The sequence below is a fragment of the Nycticebus coucang genome, chromosome 12 (assembly GCF_027406575.1).
Source record: "Nycticebus coucang isolate mNycCou1 chromosome 12, mNycCou1.pri, whole genome shotgun sequence".
NCBI classification, from domain to species: domain Eukaryota; kingdom Metazoa; phylum Chordata; class Mammalia; order Primates; family Lorisidae; genus Nycticebus; species Nycticebus coucang.
In genome coordinates, this window is record NC_069791.1 from 90,108,780 (window position 1) to 90,127,997 (window position 19,218).

The 19,218-nt window shown below is 40.0% G+C and overlaps 1 protein-coding gene across 1 annotated transcript in view; it reads right to left on the reverse strand.

The window, feature by feature from the left end:
* The window catches only part of LOC128562024 (phospholipid-transporting ATPase ABCA3-like), a 222,445-nt gene that overhangs the window by 102,843 nt on the left and 100,384 nt on the right, over nucleotides 1-19,218 (reverse strand). The gene's annotated exons all lie outside the window — the stretch shown is intronic.

Below are 19,218 nucleotides of genomic sequence, written 5' to 3' on the forward strand. Positions count from 1 at the left end.
CCCTCGAGAAATCACCCAAGGAGCCGAACTCCTGGGGGATAGGCCCTCAGACCCCGAGTGAGAGTAGGGGTTCTCAGCTCTCAGCGGGGAGGCCAGAGTCTGATTCAGTCTTGGGTCCCCTATGCCCGGGGAGGGTTGCTGCACTGCACCGCAGGGAAGTGCTGCGAGGCGTGACTCCCCCTCAGCCCGGTGCCCTCTCCTCACTCGGCGCGCCTCAGAGTCAATGCTGACCAGTCGCAACTCGGGGACTGTCCACTCCCCTTGAGAAATCACCCAAGGATCCGAAGTCCTGGGGGACAGGCCTCCAGACCTCAGTGGGCGGGAGGGGAGCGCCGGGGATTCAGGGTTGCCGGCAAAGGATTCCCAAAGTTTTATTCAGCCCTATGTCCGGCAGGAGAACGTCACGGCACCCCAGTAGGGGAGGTAGGTCCAGTTTTTAGAAGGTCTCTCCCGTGGAGTGTAGTGGGAGGGGCTTTAATTTCTGCCCACTTGTTCAATTGTGGGGCTACAGAGCCGGTCTCATGGGGGAGGGGGACTCCCGTCCACTTGGTGGTGGATTTTGTACCTTTTGTTTGCGTCCTTGTGATCACAACTTGCCTCAGCGGTGTTGATGTGCGTTCTTCAGCCTTCTCTCTTGGTGAGGCTCAAGTCCACCAGGATACTTACTAAATTCCTGTCCCTTAACTCTCCTTCTGGACGGGAGCCTTTGTTGAAAGCTGGCTTCAGTCCGCCATCTTGTCTCCCCTCCTGAGTTTCTTTTGTGATGGAGAAGTCAAATACTTCAATGACATACACATGTTGAAGAAATTTACTATAGCTAAACAATCTCTCCAGGACATTCTCAGACATATCCTGTATAATAACCAGCACAATCCTCTACCACATAAGTAAACTCACTAAAAAACTTTTGATCAAATTCCAACTTCCACAGTGGTGATAGTGTCTACTGCACTTTTGAAAAACTCAATACCTAAAATACTACCAGGCTTATCAATACTCTTAATTAATGTGAATGGCTTAATGTCCTCTAAAGAGGCACAGGTTGGCTGACTAGATACAAAAACTCAAGCCAGATATCTGCTGAATCGAGGAATCTCATCTTACCTTAAAAGATAAATATAAACTCAGGGTGAAGGGATGGCCATCTATAATTCAGGCAAATGGAAATCAGAAAAAAGCAGGTGTTGTGATTTTATTTGCAGATACAATAGCCTTTAAACCAACAAAAGGAAAGATAAGGATAGTCACTTCATATTTGTTAAGGGAAACATTCAGCATGATGAGATTTTAATTATTAACATTTATGCACCCAACCAGAATGTGCCTCAATTTATAAGAGAGACTCTAATGGACTTAAGCAATTTTATTTCCTCCAGCACCATAATAGTTAGAGATTTTAACACCCTTTTGCCATGTTGAATAGATCCTCCAATAAGAAACTAAGCAAAGAAATTTTAGACTTAAACGTTCAATAATTGGATTTAACAAACATCTACAGAACACTTCATCCTAACAAAACTGAATACACATTCTTCTCATTAGCCCATGGAACATCCTCCAAAATTGACCACATCTTAGGTCACATGTCTAACCTCAGCAAATTTAAGAGTAGAAATTATTCCTTGCATCTTCTCGGACCATTCATGGAATAAAAGTTGAACTCAGTAACAACAAGAATCTGTGTACTCATACAAAAACATGGAAACTAAATAACCTTATGCTGGATCTTAGATGAGATTAAGAAGAAATTACCAAATTTTTGGAACAAACCTATAACGAAGATACGAATAACCAGAACCTTTGGGGATACTGCAAAGGCAGTCCAAAGAGGGAAATTTATAGAATTGCAAGGCTTTCTCAAGAGACTGGAAAGAGAGGAAGTTAACAATTTAATGGGGGCATCTCAAGCAACAGGAAAAGGAAGAACATTCTAATCCCAAACCCAGCAGAAGAAAAGAAATAACCAAAATTATAGCAGAATTAAAATTGAAAACAAAAAGATTATACAACATATTAATAAATAAAAAGTTGGTTTTTTGAAAAGGTCAATAAAATAGATAAACCTTTGGCGAACCTAACCAGGAATAAAAGAGGAAAATCTCTAATTTCATCAATCACAAATGGTAAAGAAGAAATAATAACAGACTCTTCAGAAATTCAAAGAATCCTTAATGAATATTACAAGAAACTCTGTTCTCAGAAATACGAAAATCTGAAGGAAATTGACCAATACTTGGAAGCACACCACCTTCCTAGGCTTAGCCAGAATGAAGTGGAAAATTTGAACAGGCCTATATCAAATTCTGAAATAGCATCAACTATTCAAAATCTCTCTAAAAAGAAAAGCCCAGGACCAGATGGCTTCACATCAGAATTCTACCAAACATTTAAAGACAAAATAGTACCTATATTGCTTAACCTTTTCCAAAATATAGAAAAAGAAGAAATACTACCCAACATGTTCTATGAAGGAAACATCACCTTGATCCCCAAACCAGGAAAAGACCCAACAAGCAAATAAAATTATAGACCAATATCTCTAATGAATATCGATGCAAAAATATTCAATGAGATCCTAGCAAACACAATCCAGCAGCACATCAAACAAATTATACACCATGACCAAGTGGTTTTTATCCCAGACTTTCAAGGCTGGTTCAATATATGTAAATCTTTAAATATAATTCATCAGATAAACAAAATAAAAAACAAAGACCATACAATTCTCTCAATGATGCAGAAAAAGCTTTTGATAACATCCAGCATCCTTTCACGATCAGAACACTTAAGAAAATTGGTATACAATGGACATTTCTTAAACTGACAGAGGCCATCTATGGTGATACATATTGAATAGAGTTAAATTGAAATCATTTCCACTCAGATCAGGAACCAAAGTTGCCCATTGTCTCCACTGCTATTTAACATTGTAATGCAAGTCTTAGCCATTGCAAGACTGGCTAAGAAAAGCAATCAAGTGTATTCATATAGGGTCAGAGGAGATCAAACTTAGGCAAGAAAGGCAATCAAGTGTATCCACATAGGGTCAGAGGAGATCAAACTTTCGCTCTTTGCAGATGATATGATTGTGTATCTGGAAAACACCAGGGATTCTACTACAAAACTCTCAGAAGTAATCAAGGAATACAGCAGCATCTCAGGTTACAAAATCAAAATTCATTGGTAGCCTTTGTGCATACCAACAATAGTCTAGCTGAAAAAACAGTCAAGGACTCTATTCTGTTCACAGTAGTGCCAAAGAAGATGAAATATTTGGGAGTTTATCTAACGAAGGACGTGAAAGATCTCTATAAGGAGAACTATGAAACTCTAAGAAAAGAAATAGCTGAAGATGTTAACAAATGAAAAAACATACCATGCTCAAGGTTGGGAAGAATCAAAATTGTTAAATTTTGTTAAAATGTCCATACTACCCAATGCAATATACAATTTTAATGCAATCCCTATCAAAGCACCACTGTCATACTTTAAGGATCTTGAAAAATAATATTTCATTTTATATGGAATCAGCAAAAACCTCAAATAGCCAAGACATCATTCAGAAATAAAAACAAAGCAGGGGGAATCACACTGCGTACCTTAGACTAAATGTAAATGGATAGTGATCAAAACAGCATGGTACTGGCACAAAAACAGAGAGGTAGACGTATGGAACAAAATAGAGAACCAAGAGATGAACTCAGCTACTTACTGTTGTTTGACCTTCAATAAGCCAATTAAAAACATTCAGTGGGGTAAAGATTCCTTATTTAACAAATGGTGCTGGGTGAACTGGCTGGCGACCTGTAGAAGACTGAAACTGGAGCCACACCTTTCACCATTAACTAAGATAGACTCTCACTGGATTAAAGATTTAAACTTAAGACATGAAACTATAAAAATACTAGAAGAAAGTGCAGGGAAAACTCTTGAAGAAATCATCCTGGGTGAATATTTTATGAAGAGGACCCCCTGGGCAATTGAAGCAGCATCAAAAATATACTACTGGACCTGATCAAACTAAAAAGAACACAGTAAGTAAAGCAAGGGAGAAGGTATTTGCAGGTTATGTCCCTGACAAAGGTTTAATAACCAGAATCCACACAGAACTCAAATGTATTAGCAAGAAAAGAACAAGTGAGCCTATCTCAGGGTGGGCAAGGGACTTGAAGTGACAGGTGCATAGCCTACAGACACATGAAAAAATGCTCATCCTCCTTAATCATCAGAGAAATGCAAATCAAAACCACCCAAGTCCAAGGGATGTAGAATCTACCTAAGATTGAGGTTGAACTACGACATCAGAGAATGCTACTCACAATCAACAACCCTAGGCTAGCAAACACCAAGTAAATATTAACAGCTAGGTACCACTTGGTGAGGCAAAAGAGCAAATGAGGAGAAACTTGTATGAGCAGCCTCACAGAAAATGACTAAAGCTGAAGGTGTGACAGGAACATTAAGAAAAAGCCTTTGACAAATTATCCCACATGCTAAGCACAAGGTATTGCAAGAAGAATTTGAAACTGGTGTTGAACTTGGATTTTGTTATGGTAAATATAATAGCAATAAAACTCAAACCCAACTCAACTCCTGACTACATTGACTCAATCTTATGAATGTTAGCATATAAAACAAAAGAAAAAACTTTTAAAAGTCATGAAACTATTTAGCATCTTGTTTTCCTTGCAGTCAAATGAGTATATAAAATTGCAAAAACTCACGGAATTGAACATGTAATATATACCTACTTTACTCTACATAAGTTATACTTAAATTAATAAAAATTCTTCCTTGATACAAGCATTTCTTCTAGAGAGAAGTGATGGATAATTAATAAAGTGGAAGTAAATTATACATTTTATTAGATTAGTGTTTAATGAAAAAAACATGAAAAGAAATAAGAAATAGGGGGGGTTGAGCAAGATGGCAGCCGAGTAACAGCTTCCTTGCATCTGGGCACCGTGAGTCTGGGGAGATAGGACTCCAGGCATCTCTGGCTGGTGGATCTGCCTATCATCACCCCTGAGAGGATACAGGGAGTCAGCGAGAGACTTCTGGACCCCAAGAGGAGGACTAAAACAGTGGAAAACCGGCAAGTGGTCGCGTGTGTTCAATCCGTCTAAACCCGCCTGCAACTGTAAGTTCAGTAGCAGCGAGACTGCAAACCAGAAAGGCCTTACCTGTGAACTGTTTTGGTGTCTTTGGACTTGGCACTCAGCTGAACTGCCTTGGGGAGAGCCTGAGCGGGAGTGCGGAGAAATTTGGCCTTTGTCTAGGGCCCCAGTCTGAGCCGCTGAGCCAGACGGAGCTAATAGTGTTTGGCTCTGGGTCACAGGCGGCAGCCATCGTCAGCGATCTGCCCCGACAAGCTCCGCCCTCAGGGTCACAGAGATAGAATTGGCTGGGAGCTTGGTAACCCAGTGACCAAGTAGCCTAAGGGCGGGGTCTGAGCCGCCTTGCAGCCCTAACCCTCAGGGGCAGAGGGAGACCAGTTTTGGCACACAGGGTAAGTGGATAGCCACTTCAGCAGTGATTCCAGAGACAAGCACTTCCCTGGGAGAGCTTCTGCTCAGCAAGTGAACAAGTTCAAAGAGCCTTTTAAGTGGGCTGAAGAGAGATTTAGGGTGTCTACCTGCTGGGGTTTGAGAAACTAGCAGCCTCCAGTTGTATCAGAACTGTGATTAACATCTCATATCCGAGAAGACCACATGTTGCCCAGACAATATTCAATAACATATACATACTGCTTTGTTTTTGGTTGTGTTTTTTTTTTTTTTTTTTTGGTTTGGTTTTTTTTTTTTGTTTATTTTGATGTTGTAGATTGTTGTTTTGTTTTTTAAGTTCAACCTTTTCCATACAGATCCTTTATCTTTCTCAATTTTTCTAGTTTAATTATAATTTCCCATTGCTGCCTATTTCAATAATTAGAACTTCATTTTTGTTAGGGTTTCTACTGCTATTATTTGGTTTTCCACCCAATTTTATCCTGTAAAGTTTTCTGTTTGCTTGTTTTGGTTTGATTTATAGCATTTTTGTCTTTCCTCTCTACTTGGTGGAGGTGGGGTACTGGGTCTGATCAGGTTAGCAAAGAGCTGCTGACCTCAAGGGAACCACCCAACTAAGCACCCCCAGAAGGTGTTTTTTTTTTTTAAGGCTGTATCAAAGTACCCTACTGTACACCTATATTGCTCCGTCTCCCTCTTTCTGTGCCTCTCTTCTTTTTGTCAATATTTCTTTTACCCACCCCCTCTCCTTTCTCTATTTTTCTTTTTTTTTCTAATCACTCGGTCCTCCTTTCTTTCATCCCTTTTTTGCTCTTCATCCTTCTCACCCTTCTGGTACTGTAACCCTTAGTCCACAGGCACGAGAACTCAAAGAGCAAGAGGAAGTGAAAGGAAAATTAGGGCAAGGAAACAGATAAAAGAAATCACTCATGAGGAAGAATCAGAAGAAAACTCCAGGCAACATGAAGAACCAGTCCAGAACAACCCGGCCAAGGGACCATTAGGTAGCTACTGCAGAGGATTCCACATATAAAGAAATGTTAGGAATGACAGAAAGGGAATTTAGAATACACATGTTGAAAACAATGAAAGAAATGATGGAAACAATGAAGGAAACTGCTAATAAAGTGGAAAATAACCAAAACGAAATTCAAAAACAGAATCAAATAAGAGATGAACGATATGAAGAATATAAAAAGAATATAGCAGAGCTGAAGGAACTGAAACAGTCAATTAGGGAACTTAAAGATGCAATGGAAAGTATCAGCAACAGGTTAGACCATGCAGAAGAAAGAATTTCAGAGGTAGAAGACAAAGTTTTTGAGATAACTCAGATAGTAAAAGAGGCAGAAAAGAAGAGAGAGAAAGCAGAACGTTCCCTGTCAGAATTATGGGACTTTATGAAGCGTTCCAACATATGAGTTATAGGAATTCGAGAAGGGGAAGAAGAACGCCCCAGAGGAATGGAAGCCATACTAGAGAATGTTATAAAAGAAAATTTCCCAAACATCACCAAAGATTCTGACACACCGCTTTCAGAGGGCTATCGGACCCCAGGTCGCCTCAACTCTAACCAAGCTTCTCCAAGACACATTGTGATGAACCTGTCCAAAGTCAAGACAAAAGAAAAGATTCTGCAAGCTGCCAGGAGTAAGCGCCAGTTGACCTACAGGGGCAAATCCATCAGAGTGACCGCAGACTTCTCTAATGAAACTTTCCAAGCAAGAAGACAATGGTCATCTACCTTTAATCTATTTAAAAAGAAAAATTTTCAGCCCAGAATTCTGTACCCTGCTAAGCTAAGCTTCAAAATTGATGGAGAAATCAAATCATTTATGGATATACAAACATTGAGGAAATTTGCCACAACAAGACCAGCTCTACAGGAAATACTTCAACCTGTTCTGCACACTGACCACCACAATGGATCAGCAGCAAAGTAAGAACTCAGAAATTAAAGGATAGAACCTAACCTCCACACTGATGCAAAAGATAAAACTAAGCAATGGACTGTCACAAAATAAGACGAATAGAATACTACCACACTTATCAATTATCTCAATAAATGTTAATGGCTTGAATTCCCCACTGAAGAGACATAGATTGGCTGACTGGATTAAAAAACACAAGCCATCCATTTGCTGTCTGCAAGAAACAAACCTGGCTTCAAAAGACAAATTAAAGCTCCGAGTCAAGGGTTGGAAGACTATTTTTCAGGCAAATGGAATTCAGAAGAAAAGAGGAGTTGCAATCTTATTTTCAGATACATGTGGATTTAAAGCAATTAAAGTCAAAAAAGACAAAGATGGTCACTTTATATTGGTCAAGGGAAAAATACAACAAGAAGACATTTCAATTCTAAATATGTATGCACCAAATTTAAATGCTCCCAGATTCTTGAAACAGACCTTACTCAGTCTGAGCAATATGATATCTGATAATACCATAGTAACAGGGGACCTTAACAGTCCTCTTACAGAGCTGGACAGATCCTCTAAACAGAAATTAAACAAGGATATAAGAGATTTAAATGAGACCCTAGAACAACTGTGCTTGATAGATGCATATAGAACACTCCATCCCAAAGATAAAGTGTATACATTCTTCTCATCACCCCATGGAACATTCTCCAAAATTGGTCATATCCTGGGACACAAAACAAATATCAACAGAATCAAAAGAATTGAAATTTTACCTTGTATCTTCTCAGAGCATAAGGCACTAAAGGTGGAACTCAACTCTAACAAAAATGCTCAACCCCACACAAAGGCATGGAAATTAAACAATCTTATGTTGAATAACAGATGGGTGCAGGAAGAAATAAAATGGGAAATCATTAACTTCCTTGAGCATAACAACAATGAAGACACAAGCTACCAAAACCTCTGGGATACTGCAAAAGCAGTTTTGAGAGGAAAATTCATCGCTTTAGATGCCTACATTCGAAAAACAGAAAGAGAGCACATCAACAATCTCACAAGAGATCTTATGGAATTGGAAAAAGAAGAACAATCTAAGCCTAAACTCAATAGAAGAAAAGAAATATCCAAAATCAAATCAGAGATCAATGAAATTGAAAACAAAAGAATCATTCAGAAAATTAATGAAACAAGGAGTTGGTTTTTTGAAAAAATAAATAAAATAGATAAACCATTGGCCAGACTAACAAGGAATAGAAAAGTAAAATCTCTAGTAACCTCAATCAGAAATGATAAAGGGGAAATAACAACTGATCCCACAGAGATACAAGAGATCATCTCTGAATACTACCAGAAACTCTATGCCCAGAAATTTGACAATGTGAAAGAAATGGATCAATATTTGGAATCACACCCTCTCCCTAAACTCAGCCAGGAAGAAATAGAGCTCCTGAACAGACCAATTTCAAGCACTGAGATCAAAGAAACAATAAAAAATCTTCCAACCAAAAAATGCCCTGGTCCAGATGGCTTCACTCCAGAATTCTATCAAACCTTCAAGGAAGAGCTTATTCCTGTACTGCAGAAATTATTCCAAAAAATTGAGGAAGAAGGAATCTTCCCCAACACATTCTATGAAGCAAACATCACCCTGATACCAAAACCAGGAAAAGACCCAACCAAAAAGGAGAATTTCAGACCAATCTCACTCATGAATATAGACGCAAAAATTCTCAACAAAATCCTAGCCAATAGATTACAGTTTATCATCAAAAAAGTCATTCATCATGATCAAGTAGGCTTCATCACAGGGATGCAAGGCTGGTTTAACATATGCAAGTCTATAAACGTTATCCACCATATTAACAGAGGCAAAAATAAAGATCACATGATCCTCTCAATAGATGCAGAAAAAGCATTTGATAAAATCCAGAATCCTTCCCTAGTTCGAACACTGAAGAGTATAGGCATAGGTGGCACATTTCTAAAACTGATTGAAACTATCTATGACAAACCCACAGCCAATATTTTACTGAATGGAGTAAAACTGAAAGCTTTTCCTCTTAGAACTGGAACCAGACAAGGTTGTCCTCTGTCACCTTTACTATTCAACGTAGTGCTGGAAGTTCTAGCCAATACAATTAGGCAAGACAAGGAAATAAAGGGAATCCAAATGGGAGCTGAGGAGGTCAAACTCTCCCTCTTTGCTGAGGACATGATCTTATACTTAGAGAATCCCAAAGACTCAACCACAAGACTCCTAGAAGTCATCAAAAAATACAGTAATGTTTCAGGATATAAAATCAATGTCCACAAGTCAGTAGCCTTTGTGTACACCAATAACAGTCAAGACGAGAAGCTAGTTAAGGACACAACTCCCTTCACCATAGTTTCAAAGAAAATGAAATACCTAGGAGTATACCTAACGAAGGAGGTGAAGGACCTCTACAAAGAAAACTATGAAATCCTCAGAAAGGAAACAGCAGAGGATATTGACAAATGGAAGAACATACCATGCTCATGGATGGGAAGAATCAACATTGTTAAAATGTCTATACTTCCCAAAGCAATCTACCTATTCAATGCCATTCCTATCAAAATACCAACATCGTACTTTCAAGATTTGGAAAAAATGATTCTGCGTTTTGTATGGAACCGGAAAAAAGCCCGTATAGCTAAGGCAGTTCTCTGTAACAAAAATAAAGCTGGGGGCATCAGCATACCAGATTTTAGTCTGTACTACAAAGCCATAGTGCTCAAGACAGCATGGTACTGGCACAAAAACAGAGACATAGACACTTGGAATCGAATTGAAAACCAAGAAATGAAACTAGCATTTTACAACCACCTAATCTTTGATAAACCAAACAAGAACATACCTTGGGGGAAAGACTCCCTATTCAATAAATGGTGTTGGGAGAAATGGATGTCTACATGTAAAAGACTGAAACTGGACCCACACATTTCCCCACTCACAAAAATTGATTCAAGATGGATAAAGGACTTAAACTTAAGGCATGAAACAATAAAAATCCTCAAAGAAAGCATAGGAAAAACACTGGAAGATATTGGCCTGGGGAAAGACTTCATGAAGAAGACTGCCATGGCAATTGCAACAACAACAAAAATAAACAAATGGGACTTCATTAAACTGAAAAGCTTCTGTACAGCTAAGGAGATAATAACCAAGGCAAAGAGACAACCCACACAATGGGAAAGGATATTTGCATATTTTCAATCAGACAAAAGCTTGATAACTAGGATCTATAGAGAACTCAAATTAATCCACATGAAAAAAGCCAACAATCCCTTATATCAATGGGCAAGAGACATGAATAGAACTTTCTCTAAAGACGACAGACGAATGGCTAACAAACACATGAAAAAGTGTTCATCATCTCTATATATTAGAGAAATGCAAATCAAAACAACCCTGAGATATCATCTAACCGCAGTGAGAACGGCCCACATCACAAAATCTCAAAACTGCAGATGCTGGCATGGATGTGGAGAGAAGGGAACACTTTTACACTGCTGGTGGGACTGCAAACTAGTACAACCTTTCTGGAAGGAAGTATGGAGAAACCTCAAAGCACTCAAGCTAGTCCTTCCATTTGATCCTGCAATCCCATTACTGGGCATCTACCCAGAAGGAAAGAAATCCTTTTATCATAAGGACACTTGTACTAGACTGTTTATTGCAGCTCAATTTACAATCGCCAAAATGTGGAAACAGCCTAAATGCCCACCAACCCAGGAATGGATTATCAAGCTGTGGTATATGTATACCATGGAATACTATTCAGCCATTAAAAAAATGGAGACTTTACATCCTTCGTATTAACCTGGATGGACGTGGAAGACATTATTCTTAGTAAAGCATCACAAGAATGGAGAAGCATGAATCCTATGTACTCAATTTTGATATGAGGACAATTAATGACAATTATGGTTATTGGGGGGGAAACAGAAAGAGGGAAAGAGGGAGGTGGGTGGGGCCTTGGTGTCTGTCACACTTTATGTGGGCAAGACATGATTGCAAGAGGGACTTTGCCTAACAATTGCAATCAGTTTAACCTGGCTTATTGTACCCTCAATGAATCCCCCCCCCAAAAAAAAAAGAATTAAGAAATACTGGAGATGAGGTGTTAAAATTTTGTTTAGGAAGTCAAAGAAGACTGATGGATAAGAAATTATAAATAATGACCCTCATAGCCTAGGCATTTCTTAGAAATAAAACAAAACTGCGGACCCTACCTTCTCCCTTCCCAGAAGAGCCTTTTGTAATTAACTATGGAAGACTACTACAGTCTTTTACATTTTTGACTGTGAGATGCACTGTGTCAAATGGAACGAGAAGCAATGTGACCTTGAGAAACAAAGAATAAAACAATAAAAGCTGGTGGCTAAACGTGATGCATTTAGACTGTAAATCCTGAACCAGGTTCTGGGCCAGGTGCATTTCCTGATCGTTTTAAATTAATATCACTGAGAATACATATGGAAAGAGGTTTGTGATATATTATCATCCATCAAAACTGAATTATTAAGAGTAATTCTGGAAAGGTGGCTGATTAGTAGCAACCCTCAGCCGAGGGAGAAAAACAGGTCATAATTGGATGCTATGATGCCAAAGGTGGGGAGATGAGCCCAGAAAGAAGTTCAGAAGCTGTAACTCCAAGGGAGAGCATTCAAGAATGTTTACCTTCATGGAACTGGAACATATTCTTCTTAGTAAAGTATTTCAAGAATGGGAAGAAAAAGTATCCAACATAGTCAATACTACTATGAAATCAGTCTATTATCACCTACACATTCATAGGAATGTTAAAACATAACTGTAGTCCAGAAAAAAGAAGGGAAGAGGAAAGAGAGGGAAGGGGAGGTGAGGAGGCTAGAGGGAGGTTTTGTGTGGGAATCCAACCTAAGGTGCATAATGCAAAGACACATTTCTATACTATTAAGAATAGAGTATGAATGTTTTTGCCAAAACACAAAAGCAAGGACATAGTTATGTTAATCAGTTAGATGTAAGCATTTCACATTGTATATTAAATCAGCATATTTTACCCCATAAATGCATTAATGTACACAGTAATGATTTAATAAAGAATTAAAAAAATTACACATACAAAGCCTATCAACAAGAGGATGGGAGACCCTTCCCCCAAGCAGGAGGCCCGCCCCATGGGTTTTTGCTAGCAAGCAGGGAACAAAAGACCTCTCATTTTACCTCACTGGAGAGAGATGCTAAACACTGGGTGTCTTTCTCCAGGGAGGTCCCACTTGTCCCACTTAGACACCACCCCGCCTGGCATAAAATTGAACAAATATTCTCTCCCGCAACTCCAAACTCCAAGTCCACCCTTCCCCCCTCACATGGTGAGCTGAAGTACTAGCCCCTGAGCTGTTGGAGACTGTTGCATTCCTCTCTGTTGAACAGGATTTGTACTGTGTGAGACAATTTGATTGGAAATCATGTCTGGGGCTGTCCACCTGGGGACAATCTGAGGATGATTTTTGAAGTTCTGTAGTGGAAAATAACTAAAGGGTGGGGGAAGGGTACTGTGGCAGTCTGTATCTCAGCACAGCTAAGATTTAAACCTAATACCATGGCTTCCTAGGATAAGGTAGAAGTTGGCTGATTTTAAAACAGAGCCAGCTTGCACTATCTCACAAAGTAGGTCCTCAAGGTCTCTAGCCAAAACTCAGAAAGGGGCCTTTGTAAGGTTGTAGGGGATAAACCACAATTACAAACCCTAGTGCTATGGGAAAGGGCTGAATAATTCTACTATCTGGAAACCCCAGTTCAGTCTCACACTACCAGTTCCAATAACCAAATGGTGGAAAGTAGGGAGGAGACAAGATGGCTGACTGAAGCCAGCTTTCCACAGAGGCTCCCGTCCAGTAGGAGAGTTAAAGGACAAAAATTCAGCAAGTAACCTGGTGGATTTGAGCTGCACTAAGAGAGAAGGTTGAAGAACGCACGTCAACCACGCTGAGGTGAGCTGCGACCACAAGGGTACAAACAAAAGGTACAAAATCCATCACCAAGCAAATGGGAGTCCCCTCCCCCATGAGAATGGCTCAGAGTGCCCCACAAACAACCACACTCCATGGGAAAGACCCTCTAAAAACTGGACCTACCACCCCTCCTAGGGTGCCACGGCGTCCTCCTGCCAGGCATAAAACTGTATAAACTGTATATAGTCTCTACCTGGAATTCTGAGCTCCTAGGGCTCCCCTTCACTCACACTGAGGTCTGGAGGCCAGTCCCGATTGGCAGAGAGGAGACCGCACCACAGTGGCGGTTCCCTGAGGCACAGTGCGACAGCTGTCTTTTGGTGACAATACGGCCAGGCATAAAACTGTGTAAAGCTGTGTGTTCTCTGCCCGCAGCCCCAGGTTCCCAGTACTCCTCGTGCTCCCCTCTGCTCTCCAAGGTCTGTAGGCCTGTCCCCCAGGGGTCCAGACTCTTGGGTGATTGCTCAAGGGGTGTGGACAGTGCTGGGCTGCAGCCAGTCGGTGCAGACTCTGGGGTATGGGAGAGGACGGCTGGCTGGAAGGGAGCTACACCAGAGCAGCAGTTGCCTGAGCCATAAAACAGCAGCCCTCTTTTGCTAGCAATACAGCTCCCTACCGAATATTCTGAAGCCACACCCCCTGTCTCCCTGGGCAACCAGAGATTCTGAGTTTGCCTGAGGCAACTCCAACTTGCAAACCGGGGAAACTCCCAGGGTGGGGCTGACCCAGAGGTCCGCTTTACTAAACCTAAGATGCACCTGGCCCTCAGGGGATCGTCAGCCTATAGACAATACAAGAGCAAAGACAAGCTGATTTGGAACTCAATTCAGCTTCTCTTCTGCAGGGGAACCGCAGAATTGTTCGGTTCTGTTCTGTCAGTAACATTAATCAGGGGCGAGACTGGACCTGAGTGAAAACCCCCGAACCCCAAGCGCCTGAGGTTGTCAGGCCTCACCTCCTCCTGCTGGGGAGAGGCAGAGCGCAGCAGCCTGGCAGACTTCCTTGTGATTCAGGCAGGTGCAAACTCCTGGAGTACCGATTCACTACAGGCAACTGGGTCAGCCAACTGCAGGGCTATCAGTGACTGGATGTGACAGTGGTGTAAGGTGGGGAAGGAGGCAGCAACCTTCCCAGACTGATCTATTGGCTGGGTGGCTCCTCCTGACTCCACACGGCACTGAAGCAAGCCACACCAGAGTAGTCATCAGACCCCTGTGATCCAGTTCCCAGAGACCTCTTAAACTCTCTCACCCGAGACAGGTGCAGACTAAGACAATTGATTTGGACTTTTTGAACTGAACCAATCGCCTGAAGACAAATCAGGGTGCACGGTGGTAGGAAGTTTTGATATTTCTTTTCCAATTGTTTGCCGGTGGGGAGTGGGGTGACTTAATTGCTGATATTTCTCCAAGGCTGAGACTTCAATCCAGATTATCTGTTTCACTAGGGTGGAACAGAAACCAGCTGAAAACAAGACAGAACCACTTAGCCCCACCACACCGGACAGGGCCCCAATAACTCAGGCCACAACACTGTACAGGCCCTCGACAAAGCCCCAGGGGGAAAAATCAAAGGGAGTAAAGCAACCATGGGGCGGAATCAGTGGAAAAACTCTGGCAACATGAATAACCACACTAGATCACCACCCCCCAAGGAAAGATACGGCAGATGTAATTGAAGATCCTATTCATAAACAACTGGCTGAGATGTCAGAAATTGAATTCAGAATTTGGATTGCAGACAAGATTAACAAAGTGGAATTAGGAATTCGAGGAGAAATTCAAAAGTTGTCTCAAGAATTTAATGAATTTAAAGACAAAACCACCAAATACTTAGACACACTGAAGCAAGAATTTGCAGCCCTCAAAGATATGAAAAATACAGTAGAATCCCTCAGTAACAGAATGGAGCAAGCAGAAGAAAGGATTTCTGACATCGAATAAAGCCTTTGAACGCTCCCAAACTTTCAAAGAGGAAGAGAAATGGAGAGCAAAAATGGATCATTCTCTCTGAGAGCTCTGGGATAATTCGAAGAAGTGGAATATCCGAATCATTGGAGTTCCAGAAACAGATGAAGTGGCCTCGCTGGGCACAGAGGCCCTTCTGCATGAAATTATGAAAGAGAATTTTCCAGACATGCCTAGAGATTCTGAAATTCAGATAGCGGACAGCTTCAGAACCCCAGCATGACTCAACCCCAATAAGACATCCCCCAGGCATATCATAATTAACTTCACTAGAGTTAATATGAAGGAGAAAATACTCAAAGCTGCCAGGAGAAAGAAAACCATTACCTTCAAAGGGAAGAATATTAGAATGACTGCAGATCTCTCTGATGGAACTTTTCAAGCCAGAAGAGGGTGGTCACCACTTTTAATCTCGTAAAGCAAAATAACTTTCAACACTGGATCTTGTATCCAGCTAAACTGAGTTTCATTTATGACGGAGAAATTAAATACTTTAATGACATTCATATGTTGAAGAAATTTGCCATAACAAAACCAGCTCTTCAGGATATTCTCAGACCTATCCTCCATAATGACCAAACCAATCCTATACCACAAAAGTAAACTCACACAGCAACTTCAGCTAAAACTCCAATTTCCACACTGGTGAAAGGTTGAAAATGCCCACTGGACTTTTGAAAAACTCGATACCCAAAACTTCACCAGACTTATCAATATTCTCCATTAATGTGAATGGCTTAAACTGTCCTCTAAAGAGGCATAGGTTGGCTGACTGGATACAAAAACTCAGGGCAGATATTTGTTGCATACAAGAGTCACATCTTAAAAGACAAATACAGACTCAGGGTGAAAGGATGGTCATCCATATTTCAGGCAAATGATAATCAGAAAAAAGCAGGTATTGCAATTTTATTTGCAGATACAATAGGCTTTAAGCCAACAAAAGTAAGGAAGGACAAGAATGGTAACTTCATATTTGTTAAGGGTAATACTCACTATGATGAGATCTCAATTATTAATATCTATGCACCCAACCAGAATGCACCTCAATTTATAAGAGAAACTCTAACAGAGATGAGCAACTTGATTTCCTCTAGCTCCATAATCGTCGGAGATTTCAACACTCCTTTGGCAGTGTTGGATTGATCCTCCAACAAGAAGCTGAGCAAACAAATCTTAGATTTAAACCTAAGCATCCAACATTTGGATTTAGCAGACATCTACAGAACATTTCATCCCAACAAAACTGAATACACGTACTTCTCATCAGCCCATGGAACTTACTCCAAAATCGATCACATCTTAGGTCACAAGTCTAACCTCAGTAAATTTAAAGGAATAGAAATTATTCCATGCATCTTCTCGGACCACCATGGAATAAAACATGAGCTGAGTAACAACAGGAATCTACATACTCATACAAAAACATGGAAGTTAAATTACCTTATGCTGAATGATAGCTGGGTCAGAGATGAGATTATGAAAGAAATCGCCAATTTTTTGGAACAAAACAACAATGAAGACATGAACTATCAGAACCTCGGGACACTGCAAAGGCAGTTCTAAGAGGGAAATTTATAGCACCACTGCAAGCCTTCCTCAAGAGAACGGAAAGAGAGGAAGTTAACAACTTAATGGGACATCTCAAGCAACTGGAAAAGGAAGAACATTCCAACCCCAAACCCAGTAGAAGAAAAGAAATAACCAAAATTAGAGCAGAATTAAATGAAATTGAAAACAAAAGAATAATACAACAGATCAATAAATCAAAAATCTGGTTTTTCGAAATGGTCAATAAAATAGATAAAACTTTGGCCAACTAATCAGGAAAAAAAGAGTAAAATCTCTAATCTCATCAATCAGAAACAACAAAGATGAAATAACTACATACTTCTCAGAAATCCAAAAAATCCTTAATGAATATTACAAGAAACTATTCTGAGAAATATGAAAATCTGAAGGAAATTGACCAATACTTGGAAGCACGTCACCTTCCAAGACTTAACCAGAATCAAGTGGAAATGTTGAACAGGCCCATATCAAGTTCGGAAATAGCATCAACCATACAAAACCTCCCTAAAATGAAAAGCCCAGGACCAGATGGTTTCACGTCAGAATTCTACCAAACTTTAAAGAGGAATTAGTACCTATATTAGTCAACGTGTTCCAAAATGTAGAAAAAGAAGGAAGACTGCCTAACACGTTCTATGAAGCAAACATCACCCTGATCCCTAAACCAGGAAAAGACCCAACAAGAAAAGAAAATTATAGACCAATATCACTAATGAATGTAGATGCAAAAATATTCAACAAGATCCTAACAAACAGAATCCAGCAACACATCAAACAAATTATACATCATGACCAAGTCGGTTTTATCCCAGGGTCTCAAGGCTGGTTCAATATACGTAAATCTATAAATGTAATTCAGCACATAAAGAAGTTAAAAAACAAAGACCATATGATTCTCTCAATTGATGCAGAAAAAGCTTTTGATAATATCCAGCATCCCTTCATGATCAGAACACTTAAGAAATCGGTATAGAAGGGACATTTCTTAAACTGATAGAGACCATCTATAGCAAACCCACAGCCAATATCATATTGAATGGAGTAAATTGGAATCATTTCCACCCAGATAAGGAACCAGACAAGGCTGGCCATTGTCTCCATTGCTTTCTAACATTGCAATGGCAGTTTTAGCCACCGCAATTAGGGAAGAAAAGGCGATCAAGTGTATCCATATATGGTTAGAAGAGATCAAACTTTTGCTCTTTGCAGATGATATGATTGTATATCTGGAAAACACTAGGGTCTCTACTACAATACTCGTAGAAGTGATCAAGGAATACGTAGCGTCTCAAGTTACATAATCAACATTCATAAATTGGTAACCTTTATATATACGAATGATAGTCAGGTTGAAAAAACAATTAAGGACTCTATCCCATTCACAGTAGTGCCAAAGAAGATGAAATATTTGGGAATTTATCTAACAAAGGATGTGAAAGATCTCTATAAAGAGAACTATGAAACTCTAAGAAAAGAAATAGCTGAAAATATTAACAAATGGAAAAACATACCATGCTGATGGTTGGGAAGAATCAACATTGTTAAACTGTCCATACTATCTAAAGCAATATATAATTTCAATGCAATCCCTATTAAAGCTCCACTGTCATACTTTAAAGATCTTGAAAAAACAATACTTCGTTTTATATGGAATCAGAAAAAACCTTGAATAGCCAAGTAATCTCAGAAATAAAAAGAAAGCAGGAGGAATTACGCTACCAGACCTCAGAATATACTACAAATCAATAGTGATCAAAACAGCATGGTAATGGCACAAAAACAGAGAATTAGATGTCTGGAACAGAATAGAGAACCAAGAGATGAATCCAGCTACTTACCGTTATTTAATCTTTGACAAGGGAATTAAAAACATTCAGTGGGGAAAAGATTCCCTATTTAACAAATGGTTCTGGGTGAACTGTCTGGCAACCTGTAGAAGACTGAAACTGGACCCACACCTTTCACCATTAACTAAGATAGACTCTCACTGTATCAAAGACTTAAACTTAAGACATGAAACTATAAAAATACTAGAGGAGAGTGCAGGGAAATCCTTGAAGAAATCGGTCTGGGCGAGTATTTTATGAGGAGGACCCCCCGGGCAATTGAAGCAGCTTCAAAAATACACTACTGGGACTTGATCAAACTAAAAAGCTTCTGCACAGCCAAGAACACAGTAAGTAAAGCAAGCAAACAGCCCTCAGAATGGGAGAAGATATTTGCAAGTTA